The sequence below is a fragment of the Pterocles gutturalis genome, unplaced genomic scaffold (assembly GCF_000699245.1).
Source record: "Pterocles gutturalis isolate BGI_N339 unplaced genomic scaffold, ASM69924v1 scaffold22426, whole genome shotgun sequence".
NCBI classification, from domain to species: domain Eukaryota; kingdom Metazoa; phylum Chordata; class Aves; order Pterocliformes; family Pteroclidae; genus Pterocles; species Pterocles gutturalis.
In genome coordinates this window covers 1-713 of record NW_010106049.1, presented here as the reverse complement: position 1 = coordinate 713, position 713 = coordinate 1, and positions in this window count along the sequence as shown.

Here is a 713-nt window from a genome sequence, read left to right as displayed (position 1 = left end):
TTTATCCTGTGAAAAAGAAAGGAATTTGATTATAAGTGACAATGGAAAAAAAATCCAGCACACATGCTGGAAATGACATCTGATCTTTCTGCTGCATATCACAGTTTACTACTGCAGCCCCTAGAAGCTAAGAAAATGATATTAAGTAACAAAATGCAGAAATAATTTTCTTATTTGCCCAGTTGCATTTGCCCATAACATTCATTAACACTCACCGCAAACAAAATGGACCCGCTTTCTCATTTAATGAGAATACACCTCCCCTCCCCCTCTATGTTTATTATGCTATTTTATAAAGTTCTGGGCTAAAAGCAAAGCCATCTTCAGCCAGCAACTGTGTTTTCCAAGCTTTATTCTTGCATGGCTTGAAAAATGAATCACTAGAAACTGCTGAACAACCTGCATTATATTTTATTTGTACCTTAAGACAAGAGGATTCCTATTTCATATGCATCATTTCATTAAATGGCTGCAAAGCTTAGCTTAATCAGGAAAAAAAAAAAAAACCAAAACCCAAACAAAACAACAAAGCACCACTTACTGTCCTCTTTGAGAGACTGAATTTTAATCAGAACGCTTGCTTCTGAAAGCTCCTTTCCCTTCACATCACAGAATAATTTAAAAAATCCTTAAATAAATAAAAAACCTCAAACCCCCCTTGTCTTCCTTAAAAAACACACACAGCTGCCTGATTTCTCCACGCCAGGCATTCA